This window comes from Mauremys mutica, unplaced genomic scaffold (genome assembly GCF_020497125.1).
Source record: "Mauremys mutica isolate MM-2020 ecotype Southern unplaced genomic scaffold, ASM2049712v1 Super-Scaffold_100070, whole genome shotgun sequence".
Lineage (NCBI taxonomy): Eukaryota > Metazoa > Chordata > Testudines > Geoemydidae > Mauremys > Mauremys mutica.
Genome location: NW_025423259.1, coordinates 1,150,822 through 1,161,595, shown reverse-complemented (window position 1 = coordinate 1,161,595; position 10,774 = coordinate 1,150,822).

Genomic DNA, 10,774 nt, shown 5'->3' with positions numbered 1-10,774 from the left:
GACAGATTTTTGCCCCAAATCCCTAAATGGCCCCCTCAAGGATTGAACTCTCAGCCTTGGGTTTAGCAGGCTAATGCTCAAACCACTGAGCTCTCCCTCCCTGGCCTATCCTCTAAAGCAGTGGTCCCCAACCTTTTTGGCACCAGGGACCGGTTTCGTAGAAAAAAAAATTTCCGCGGACCTATGGGATGGTTTTGGGACAATTCAAGCGCATTACATTTATTTTTGTACTTTTATTTCTATTATTATTGTAATATATAATGAAATAATTATACAACTGACCATAATGCAGAATTAGTGGGAGCCCTGAGCTTGTTTTCCTGCAACTAGACGGTCCCATCTGGGGGTGATGGGAAACAGTGACACCCGAAGTGTGTTGCTTATGTCCAGTCTACTCCGTAATCTCGTTTTGGTTGCTGTCACTGCAGAAAACCCTGCTTCACAAAGATAGGATGTTGAAAATGGAAGTAAGCTTTTCAGTGCTTTTGTGGAAATCTCAGGATATTCTGCCTTGATTTTAATCCAGAACGTATGGAGATTTGAAGTTGTCTCAAATATACTTTTAAGGCCACCATCATTTGTGATCTCAAGCAGTTGATCCTCTTCTAGCACGGATAAAGTCAATTCACCTGGCTTATTCACAAATGGGTCGCGGATCCATTCCTTCCCAGTTCGGAGGTCTTTTGTGGTTGGGAAGTAATGCTCAAACTCTTTTGAAAGCTGAGATAGGTGATCATACACCAGCTGGGAAAAAGAAGGCCCTGGCTCAGTCTCTTTCAAAATCTCTGCTAATGTTTGAAACATGTCAAAAATCCCAATGTTCACTCGTCGCCCCCATAATTCTAGTTTGGCTTTGAATGCAGCCACTTTGTCTGCCGACTTGAACACAGTTGTCGTTCTCCCCTGAAGTGACAGATTGAGTTCGTTGAGCAGGTTGAATATGTCACACAAGTAAGCAAGTTTTATGACCCATTCTGTGTCACTGAAATGTGCTGCCCGTGGTGACTGTTTTTCTAAAAGAAATCTCTGGAGCGGCTCTCGTAATTCAAAAACTCTGGCCAGTGATCTAGCTTTAGAAAGCCATCTCACTTCTGTGTATAAGAGAAGACGTGTGTGCTCTGCGTCCATCTCCTCACAGAGCTGCGCGAACAGACGTGCGTTAAGGGCATGTACTTTAATGGGGTTGATAATTTTAATCACATCCTGCAAAACTTTAAGTTCAGATGACATTTTTTGGCTAGCTAGTATTTCTCTATGGATGACACAGTGCGTAGACTCACATTCAGAAGCGACCTCCTTGACCCGAGTAGTGAAACCAGAAAGCCGTCCAGTCATGGCAGCTGCTCCGTCCGTGCATATAGAGACACAAAATGACCAATTCAGTTTTCCTGACATGTAATCATTCAAAGACTTGAATAGTTCTGCAGCTGTGGTGTTGGTTGGCAACAAAAGTGCACATAACATATCCTCATGCACATCCTCCTGAAAAATATATCGCACAAAAACAAGCATTGTTGCCTTGTTGTCAACATCGGTAGACTCGTCAACCTGGATTGCGTACCACGGTGACTCATTCACCCTCTCTAACGATTGTGCCTCAATATCCTCTGCTATTTCAGCAATTCGTCTAGCTATGGTGCTAGCCGAAAGAGGAACACGTGCCACCTTTTGAACTACAGCCTCTCCTAAAAGTTCACGACAAATGTCCTTAGCAGCAGGCAAGATCAACTCTTCACCAATAGTAAAGGGCTTCTTAGCTTTAGCAATGCGGTTAGCCACTAAGAATGATGCTTTCAGTGCAGACACATTTGATGAAGTGGTGGCCTTCAGTAATTGCTTCTGTTCTTCGTGTTCACGTTTTTTTCTTTTGAAAAACTCCAAAGGGTTGTCTTTTAATGCTGGGTGCTTGGTCTCCATGTGGCGAAGCAGTTTTGAAGGTTTCATGGCTTCGTTGGATAGCCGGTCGCCACATATTATACAAAGCGGGCATGGAGAATGTGAGTCACCTGTTGCAATGAACCCGTAATTTAAGTAGGACTCTTGGTATTTTCTTTTAAATGCAGCTTTCTTTTTGTTGGCCGTCTTAGAGTCTTCTGCTGTCTCATCATTGGGTCTTTCCCCCTTTTCAAAGAAGCTTTGCAGCGACGTTTGTTTTTTACTCATTTTGGCCAGGGTTAGCTTGTGGGCTTACCAAAACTGTGCGGGAAAGAGGCACGGACGGAAGTGGTAAATAAAATAATGGGCGGGCCACGTGCGGACTAATATAAGTGTCGGATTCTGACTTAAAGCCTGCCACCAGATGCAGCTGTACAATTGAAGTACATCAATTCACTTGCCACTATAAAGCCTGCCACCAGATGCAGCTTAATTGTCACTTGACACTCACTGATAGGGTTCTGATATTAGTCTGCAAGTGATTGATTTATTATGGTCTCTGTGCAGTGAAACCTCTGCTAATGTAATCTGTTTTTGCAGCCGCTCCCCAGCGCTAGCATCATGGCCTCAGCTCCACCTCAGATCATCAGGCATTAGATTCTCATAAGGAGTGCAAAATTCCCTCCATCGCATGCGCAGTTTACAATAGGGTTTGCGCTCCTATGAGAATCTAACATCTGACAGAAGGCGGAGCTCAGGCAGTAATGCGAGCGACGGGGAGCGTCTCTAAACACAGATGAAGCTTTGCTAGCTCACTCACCACTCATGTCCTAGCCGCTCACGTCTTGCTGTGCACTCACCGCTCATGTCCTGCTGTGCGCTCAGTTCGTGGCCCGGTTCCTAACAGGCCATGGACCGGTACCGGTCCGCGGCCCGGGGGTTGGGGACCCCTGCTCTAAAGCACTTGCAAACCCCTCCAAGCTTGGTATTGTCTGCAAACTTGGTAAGTATAACAGAGGATGTTACTGGGAGGGTTTCACCGTGTCTCAGAGGATTACACCCTGGTGGGAGGGGGCTAGGCCTGTACTGGAATAAGGTCACTCTGTGCTTCACAGTGTGGCAGAACCTAGAGTGTCCATTAACAGGGAAAAATCAGGGGGGAATCAGCATGTGGAATGGACAAAAGCCCCCTCTGCATTCTCTCACATTGCCCTTCTCGTCCTGGCAGGCTACAGATTAACGTCCACGTTTTGCTCCAGATCATTTCATCCTCCCAAAGGGAAGGAAATGGCTGCACTGGAGCTGGCTCAGGTAAGGGATTACCAGGGAGCTGGTGGTGGGTTCTGCTTGGAGGGAGAGGAGCAGTAAATGCATAGGAGGGTAGAAGCTGCTGGAGGTGGTGGGAGGCAGGAAATATCTTGGGTGGAGAAAGGGCGGGGACAGGATGTGACAAACCTGCTGAGACTTGTGTACTCTAGGGTGTGATGGGTTGTCACCCCGGGGTGCAGTCTGGGGGGCTTCTGGGAACCGCTGTGCCCTCTAACCCTCAAGCTGGGCTGGCCCTTCTCACACTGCTTTGCTGGAGATTCCACCAGCCTCTCCAGGGCCTATCATCACCCAGCACGACATCAGGTGGCGCCATACACCCAACTAAACTACCTGAGTGCTTTACCTGAGCCACTCAAGGAAAGATAGACGACGACAGCCAATTTCCCAGTTCCCCAACCTTGCACACTTGCTGTAGTATAAATTCAGAATTATACCCTCTTATAGTGCACAGGGATCACTGTAATGTCAGCTCATTAATATAGTTCGCCTTCCCCTCGATATGGGAAAGATGTGCACAACAAGCCTGTGCTAACCAAGCTCAGCTTTTCCCCAAACACTTCACTCAAAATGCACTGATTAAGATAAAGCATAAAACAAGTTTATTAATGGCAGAAAGGTAGATTTGAAGTAATTATTGTTAGAACAAAAAAGGAGCCGGTTGATCCAGATTCGGATATGAATACAGGCTTCTTTATTGCGTTACTTGTTCCCCTTGACCCAACTATCGAGTAAGCACTGGATTAGTTACATCACATGCCTTTTATCTAAGTTTGTATGTAAACACCTACATCCGTTACAACACCCCAAAACCCCTTATTAAGTAGTAGAAACGCTCATACAATTAGTATACCCACCTCTATCCACTGTCACAGTATCGTAGAGGCGTTTTTACTTTGAAAATACCGTTCTTTGCAATAACGTGTTGCCACAAATTTCCCTAAACAGCAGTTCTCGGGGTATGGAGGAAGGGTCAATGAGCAGTTCTCGGGGAAGGGAGGAAGGGGCCATAAGCCAGGGCTTGTTTATGTAGCTGGGAAAGGAAGGGGGAGGGGGAGATAACATTTCTTTTATTTTCTTTCACACAAAGAACATTCATTCCAGCAACTACATTTCTCATGCAGCTGCATCAATGTCAATTCTTACAAGCAACAGAGAAAGGAAAAATATGGCAACTTATTTGTCAAGCAAAGAATTACTGCCTGCTTATGCCTTTGTCCCCAATGCATGTCAGCACATTAGCAGCTTCCCAGCTGTTTTACTGAACCCTAACGTATCCCAACAATTCTAAGTGGTAGCAAACAGATCAAAGCAAATTACTTAGCAGATAACCAAAAACTCAAACTAAGCCTAACATACTAGATGGATAGAATTTAAATTAGCAATTTCTCACCCTGACTGATGCTACAAGCAGTCCACCAGGTTTCCATACACAAGCTAGAAATCCCTTTACCCTGGGACCAGCAGTTCCCCCAGTTCAGTCTTTGTTCCTCAGGTGTTTCCAGGAGTTCTCGTGTGGGGAATGAGGCCAAGAGATGATGTCACACCCCACCTTATGTAGCTTTTCCATATGGCGGGAACCATTTGTTCCAAACTCAGTTCCCAGTCCAGTTTGTGGAAAAATACAGGTACCAAAATGGAGTTCATTGTCATGTGGTCTAGTCACATGTCCTAGCATGTCCTGCTGAGTCATAGTAGCCATGACTCATAGGCTGGCTGAAACAATCACAGGAAGGCTAAGCTCTTCCACGGTCCATTGTCTTTGTTGATGAGCCATCAGCTCTGTCTGGCTTCTTCATTGTTGTACCTGAAAGGCTCGTTGTGGGTGATACCCAGAGTAAGCACATTTGAAATACAGAGTCAATATCCATAACTTCAAATACAAACATGATCCATGCACACAAATAGGATAATCATATTCAGCACATGACGCATCTTGCACAAAATACATCATAATTATGTCCTAATCATATTATAACCATACCACTATGCTGAATATGGGGTGTAGTGTCAGATAGGGCCTAATTTCAAGGCACGGGATTTGGGAATGGAACTTCTTTTCTTTGTGGAACAGGAAATAACCCTCCAGCCAGGGCTGCGACAACTTCCCAGACTCCCAGTGCTGGAGCCTGAATCTACTGGCACTTCATTAGTTACTACCACCCGCAATCTTCGTGGTACTGCAAACTTTATCAGTGATGATTTTATATTCTGTTCTAGGTCATTGTTAAGAATGTTAAATAGCACACGGGCAAAAAGCAATCCTTGTGCGAACCCGCTAGAAATAAATCCACTCGACCGTGGTTCCCCATTTACAATCCCAGTTTTTAATCTATTTAATGTATGCCGTGTTTATTTTGTATCATTCTAGTTTTTTAGTCAAAATATTGTGCTGAAACAAGTCATATGCCTTACAGTAGTCTAGATATATTACATCAATAATATTAGCTGCAACCAAACTTTTGATCTCATCTAATAAGGATATCCAGTTAGTTTGATAGGATCTATTTTCTCTAAACCTTTGTTAATAGGTACTAATTATATTACCTTCCTTTAATTCTTTATTAACGAAATCCAGTATCGACTGCTCCATTATTTTGCTCAGTATTGATATCAGACTGACACTCTTGTAATTAGCTGGGTCATCTCTTTTACACTTTTTAGTATTGGCACAGCATTAGCTTAATTCCAGTCTTTTGGAATTTTCCCAGTGTTCCAAGTCCTAATTACAATCAACATTAATAGTCCACCATGCTCCTCCACCAGGTCTTTAAAAACTGTTGGATACAAGTTATCTGGACCTGCTTATTTAAACATGTCTAACTGTAATAGCTTCTGTTTAATCTCCTTGTGAGTTGTTGTTGGAATGGAAAGAGTGTCGTCGTCAACATCTTACGATACAAGTACAGCATCTGTTTTTCTCCAAATCCAGGAGAGAACACTTATTGAACACTTTTACCTCTTCTGCATTATTTTTGATAAAATTCTGCCATTTCCGTCTAGTAATTTATCACTACCATTGTTAGGATTAATATACTTTTCAAAACTTCCTTCTTATTTTCATTGGTCATTGATTTCTGATAGCTTCCCTTACCAATTTTCTACAATTCTGACCTTCTAACTCAGGGGTGAGCAACCTTTCAGAAGTCTTCATTTATTCACTCTAATTTAAGGTTTTGAGTGGGCCAGTAATACATTTTAACATTTTTAGAAGATCTATAATATATAACTAAACTATCGTTGTATGTAAAGTAAATAAGGCTTTTAAAATGTTTAAGAAACTTCATTTAAAATTAAATTAAAATGCAGAGCCCCCCGGACTGGTGGCCAGGACCCGGGCATTGTGAGTGCCACTGAAAATGAGCTTGCATGCTGCCTTCAGCACCCGTGCCATAGGTTGCCTATCCCTGTTCTAACTAATATTCTTTACTACTGACTTCCCTTTTCTTCCTTGTATTTTATTTGGAGAGTGTTTCCTACCAGGGAGCCATTAGTAGGGTCCAGAGCCAGCCCCATCTCCTATATCAAACTCTGGCTAGTAGGTATGTGATAAATGTGATGACCCTGCCTCCGTCTGTCAGCTGGGAGACGCAAAGGTTCTCTCTTTCTACCCTCTGATGCCGCCTGGCTGCTCTAAGCTAGGTGAGGTGGGACTCTGTTAACATGTGCCTCCCAGAGCTTCCATTTACCTGGTGCTGCTGTTCCATGAATAGTGGGATTGTGACTGGGGCAGCAGGTACTGAGTGTTGGACTGTTGCTCTTTCAGGGGCCGGTGACCTTCGAGGAGGTGGCTGTGTATTTCACCAGGGAGGAATGGGCTCTGCTGGACCCTGTTCAGAGAGCCCTCTACAGGGATGTCATGCAGGAGAACTATGAGACGGTGACCTCGCTGGGTAAGGAATCCTGTCCCCTGGGTTATTAGAACCTGTGGGGTCTCTGAAGAACCTGAGTAGTAATAAATTTATACCTTTATTCGTCATACAAGTTTTGACAAGTTCTTCTTCAAGTGATTGCTCCTATGCATTCCAGTTAGGGGTGTGCGCGCGCCGCGTGCACGGTTCGTTGGAAGATTTTTACCCTAGCAACACTCGGTGGGTCGGCTGGGCGCCCCCTGGAGTGGCGCCGCTATAGCGCTAGATATATACCCCAGCCGACCCGTCCGCTCCTCAGTTCCTTCTTACCGCCCGTGACGGTTTTTGGAACATTGGAGTGCTTCGTTGACCTCCACAGCCCTAGCGTTTCGCTGCTTTTCTTCTCATACTTGTTGTATATAGTTCGTTAAAAATAGTTAGATTAGTTTAAGTAGTTTGTTGTAGTTAGTGTTAGTTAGTTAGGGGAAACCTAGCCCTTCTTTTCCCAACCTGGTGCGGGCTCATGCCCAAGGCACCGGGATTTAAGCCGTGCTCGGCCTGCCAGCGGCCAATGCCGATTGGAGACCCTCACAACTCCTGCCTGCGGTGCTTAGGAGAGTCTCATCTTACAGATAAGTGCCGCATTTGCAAGTCATTTAACCCAAGGACAAAGAAAGAGCGGGACTTTCGTTTGAAGCAGCTCCTGATGGAATCGGCACTTAGCCCTGCAGTGCCGACACCGACCGCTCCGCAGACCTCGTCGGTGCGGAGCGCTCCAACGGTTCCTGACCGTTCCGGTACCGAGGCCATGAAGAAACAGCCGGCACCGGCACCCTGGCACTGTTCCCTCTCTCCCTCAAGGAAACGTAAGCCAGCGCAGACGTCCTCCAAGGCCTCGGCACCAGGACCTCTCGCCCAACCACCGGCACCGACAGCGCATAAACACTGCGCTGTGCCATTGACTCCGGCACCGCAAGGGCCGTCGAGTCCAGTACCTCCTTGCTCCCTGGTGCATACCGCGGTCGAGCTCGCTGTCCCGTCGACACCTGAAACCTTTTCGACAGCGAGAGAACTCATTGCGTTGACGGAGCCAACGCATACTCAACCCCCGGCACCTCCGGTGCGGGTTGTTAAGTCAGCGGGTAAGCCGGCTATCATGCGGCCTCCTTCCCCTGACAGACTGGAGAGACGGTACTCCAGGTCCCGGTCCTGATCCCAGAGACGTTCATGCTCACGCCGCTCCAGATCTCGGCACCGCTCGCAGTCCTGGTACCGCTCTCCATCGCGGTACCGGTCGTACTCGCGGAGGCGTTCCCGGTCCCGCTCTCCTGACCGGCGTTACCGGCACCGATCCAGCTCTCGGTACCGTTCCCGGTACCGGTCGTCCCGCAGCCGCTCCCACCGTCGGGACTCGAGATCCCGGTCGACCTACCGGCACGGTCGATGGTCCCGGTCTCATTCCCGGCACCGCGAGGACCGGCACCGTTCCCCGGCACCATCCAGGAACGTACCTGCAGCGTCGACGGCGCAGTCACAGAGTCTCTCCGCCCCGCCGTGGCCTTTGAGACAGCCGTCCGTCTCCTCTCAGGCAGACAGCGCCGTTGATCAGCGCACCGAGCCTCAAGGGCAAGACCAGGGGCCTCCTCAATGGGGCTTCTGGACTCCATGGGCCTACCATGAGACTCAAGGAGTGCCCTTTTCCACCCAGCGCTCCAGGACATCCGACCACAGGGCGCCTGAGGCTACGGTCAGCAGACCTCCTCCCACTGCCGTGGTAGAGGAGCCGCTGACATCCACGGATGCAGAACATCTCCCTGTCACTGAGGCCCCGCAGCAGCTTGATGAAGCCCCGCCGGACACGCTGCTCCCGGGCCTATCATCCTCTTCATCGCCGGATGAGGCCATAGCTGGGGCATCCTCCTCGGGCTCTCCTCCGATCGTCCTTCGGGCCCATCAGGACTTGCTACGACGGGTGGCCCAAAACATAAACCTGCCAGTTGAGGAGGTGGCAGAGGATGATGACCCCGTCGTTAGCATAATCGGAGCAGATGCGCCTCTTCGTGTGGCCCTGCCCTTCATCCGCACTATCCAGCGGAATGCGGACACTGTCTGGCAATCACCAGCGTCCATCCCGCCCACCGCTCGGGGAGTGGAGAGAAAATACTCGGTCCCATCTAAGGGATACGAGTATCTCTACACACACCCAGCTCCGTGCTCATTGGTGGTCCAGTCGGTTAACGACCGTGAGCAACATGGCCAGCCAGCGCCCAAATCCAAGGAGGCGCGGCGCATGGACCTTTTGGGCCGTAAGGTCTATTCGGCCGGGGGCCTCCAGTTGAGAGTCGCCAGCCAGCTGGCTCTCCTCAGTAGGTACACCTATAACACCTTGGTGTCCCTCTCGAAGTTCTCTGAGCTTGTGCCTTCCGACTCCCGGCCTGAGTTCACGGCCCTTGTTGAGGAGGGTAAAAAGGCATCCCGGTCGGCCCTCCAAGCCTCTCTGGACTCTGCAGATTCGGGAGCCAGGACTTTGGCCTCTGGAGTGACTATGAGGAGAATTTCATGGTTTCAGGCCTCCACGTTGCCGCCGGAGGTCCAGCACACCATCCAGGACTTGCCGTTTGATGGCCAGGGTCTCTTTTCTGAAAAGACAGACTCATGGCTGCAGACCCTCAAGGATGGTCGAATCACCATTCGCTCCCTGGGCATGCACAGGCCGGTTACCCAGCGGAGATCCTTCCGGCCACAACCGTACCGCCCGTTCAACCAGCCCAGACCGCGCCCCGATAATAGGCACAGGGGCAGAGTGAACCGGCGCAAGCAGTCGGGCAATCAGGGAAACCAGTCCCAACCCCGCCCTCCAAGCCTTTCTCAGGACCCAAGCAAAACTTTTGATGGGAGCCCAAGGACGGCCCATCAGTTTCTTTACCGGATCCTTCCCCGTTGTTTTTCAACTGTCTTTCCCGCTTCCTACCGGCCTGGTCCCAGATAACAACAGACAACTGGGTACTTCGCACGGTGGAGTCTGGTTACCGCCTCCAGTTTGTTTCTCCCCCTCCCTCCCACCCACCCTACCCATCCCTCTTCAGGGACCCCTCTCACGAACAATTCCTCTTGCAAGAGGTCGAGACTCTGTTGAGTTTGGGTGCCATAGAGGAGGTGCCGGAAGGCATACGGGGCAGGGGATTTTATTCCTGATATTTCCTAATCCCCAAAGCGAAGGGAGGTCTGCGACCAATCCTCGACCTCCGAGAGCTCAACAGATTTCTGGTCAAGCTCAAGTTTCGCATGGTAACCCTGGGGACCATTATTCCCTCCTTGGATCCGGGAGACTGGTTTGCCACCCTCGACATGAAGGACACGTATTTCCATATTACGATTTACCCTCCTCATCGACGCTACCTGCGCTTTGTCGTCAACCACCAGCACTACCAGTTTACGGTGCTCCCCTTTGGCCTCTCCACGGCACCGAGGGTCTTCACCAAGTGCATGGCGGTGGTCGCCGCAGCCCTTCGACATCGGCGGATACATGTGTACCCGTATCTCGATGACTGGCTGGTCCGCGGGATGTCCCAGCAGCTCGTAGCACAGCAAATGGCCGAGATCCTAGGCCTGTTTCAACACCTAGGCCTTATGATCAACGCCGAGAAGTCTACTTTGACTCCAACGCAGAGGATAGAATTCATCGGCGCGGTCCTGGACTCCAATCTAACCCGGGCCTGCCT